This window comes from Montipora foliosa, chromosome 13, assembly GCF_036669935.1.
Source record: "Montipora foliosa isolate CH-2021 chromosome 13, ASM3666993v2, whole genome shotgun sequence".
In the NCBI taxonomy this organism is placed as follows: domain Eukaryota; kingdom Metazoa; phylum Cnidaria; class Anthozoa; order Scleractinia; family Acroporidae; genus Montipora; species Montipora foliosa.
This window is the reverse complement of record NC_090881.1, coordinates 39,188,478-39,190,977: the sequence shown is the minus strand read 5'-3', so window position 1 is coordinate 39,190,977 and position 2,500 is coordinate 39,188,478. Positions and strand designations below refer to the sequence as shown.

Genomic DNA, 2,500 nt, shown 5'->3' with positions numbered 1-2,500 from the left:
ATCCACTGTGAGTGTGATAAACATTTTGAGGATGGTGGATCAGACGTTATGTATGTAGGCAGGTAGGTAGGTAGGTAGGTATGCTTTTTTACACTCTTTGCAAACAAAGATCTGAGTTTTGAAAAATCTGTTAATAAACCAGACCATTACCTGGTACTTTTTAACCATCATGAGGAGTTTATCAAAACGTAACATGGCTCTCAGTAATATACTGTACGCTGTACATGTAATCTTGTCCTTATTTTGATGTTTCTGTTACTGCTTTAATACTTTAATAATTTTCTCTGCTTTCTTCTATAGAAAAATTCATTGGCTAACTAGTGAATTCCACAGTAAATTTTATGCTAAAAACCGGTATCGCATGAATCACGAAGCGATGAGTACAATATCGGTTTTTCGAGTGAAATTTAATTTGGAATTCACCAGTTTGGCAATGCATTTTTCTTGAACTGCATGAGTTTTAAAAGAAAACAAACACACCGTCAGCAAGCAAATGGAATAGGAAAAAAGCTATTTCACAGTCAACTGTCAATAGCCAGCGAATAGGAATCACGCTAAAATTAGAAGCCATTTTAAAAAAACTTCTTCAGTTCTAGTTTAAAGTTTAAAGTTTAAAGTATAGCCGTATGTTGAGGTGAGTTAACCTGGGTTGAGCCTGCAATCCAATCGAAAAACCAGTACCTGATTAACAGTTAACTTCAATAAAACAGCTGACCTCTGTGACCTCTAAGCTTGAGCCCGCAATATGGTCACATGATACTGGTCAGCGGATACCTTGTTTTGACAGGTGTCAGTTGATCATAACATGGATGTCCAATATCAAAGATGTATGCTGTAAACTACTGTAGCATGATACTGGTTACATTTGCATACACGGAGGGGTGGACGTACGTACACGTGATGATGTCATGGCTATAAAGCTTGGTTGGGTTACCATATTTTCTTGACTATGGTGCTCCGCAAGCACAGAGCTCCACTACTACAAAGGATGCGAAGGAATATGTGAATTTGGTAGTTAAAAATGACATTCCCTTGGTCATCAGTAAGGAGGAATTGATAGCAGCAACGAGGAATGACAGAGCTCAAGATTATCCTGTGCATCCAGAAGAAGAAGGTTGTAAAAGTGCCCTAAGGCTCTTCACATTGGCTGCTGACATTGTGTATTAGTGCTGTTCACCAGAAGTCTTCATCAAATTAACAGGACATCCATGATGATGATGTCTCTCTCTATTTCTGTCATAGTTATTTTTATTATGAAAAATATATATCTGTTATCTTGAAGAAAATTCTTGAAAGAAATCTTTGAATGAAAGGGAAAACATAAAAGATTTCAGGTTTCTTGTGTCATGTTTAAACATCAATTTCTTTGGTGACATAATATATTATCCATACACAGATGGCCATGTCACATGTCCACGGCCAGGCCTTGGGCCTGTGTTGTTTCTACTATATGCCTCAGGTTTATTCAAGATCGTCTCTAAGCACCTACCTGATGTTCACACTTACACAGACGACACACAGCTGTATATGTCGTTTAAAGCTGGATCAGGGATGATGCAGAAGTTCGTTTGTGGGTAGTGTCATATCAACTCATAAGTGACTTGAAGACTGAGGTATTGCTAGAAGGCTCGTGTCAACAGCTATCGAAGATCAACATTGAGGGCATTAAAGTCGGTGAGGCTATCATCAAGCGGACTGAAAGTGCACATAATCTCGGACTATGGTTTGACCGTCACATGTCTATGAATGAGCATATTAGCAAAGCATGCAAGAAAGCTCTCTTTGGTCTATACAACATCAAGCAGATCAGGAAAGATCTATCAACAGACAGAACTAAAATGTTGGACCATGCTCTGGTCACTCTGTCATCTAGATTATTGTAATTCCTTCAAAAATTCATTAATAATTCATGAGCCTAACAACCTATCAAAACATCGATAAAACATCATGTGTATGTGCTTTATATCTGATAAAACACTCCTCGTTGGTATTCTTTATAATTATAAAGAATACTAATAAGGCATAGCTTGTTTTTCTTGTATGCTAATATTCACCTCTCACAATTTGAACGATTGTTTTGAGTCCAGAGGGACACGCTCTTTGTGGAATGTTTTTGAAGCCGTTCAAAAAACTCGCAGCACGTGTTTTATCGGGTCAAAAACCACTCGGCTACGCCTCGTGGTTTTAAACCCGATAAAACACTCCTGCTCATTTTTTAAACATTACATATTGTTTGATATTCCTCATTATCAGAATCAACGCCTGCAGGGCATCAGGAATGCGGCACCTAGCTTGTGTTGTATGTTTTGTTCCTAAATACAGCCACATCGCTCCAGTACTGAAAGAATTTGCACTGGTTACCAGTGAAATATTGTATTATGTTCAAGATACTACTTCCAGTCTATAAAGTATGGAATGGCCCTGTATATTTGGTGTCTCTTGTAAAGCCGAAAGCTGCTAGTCGCTATAATCGAAGAAATCAAGACAACCTTCTACAGAT

The 2,500-nt window shown here is 38.0% G+C and overlaps 1 protein-coding gene across 1 annotated transcript in view; it reads left to right on the top strand.

Moving 5' to 3' along the window:
* Positions 1 to 2,500, top strand: part of LOC137981958 (neural cell adhesion molecule 2-like) — a 45,462-nt gene that overhangs the window by 18,187 nt on the left and 24,775 nt on the right. The window lies entirely within an intron of this gene.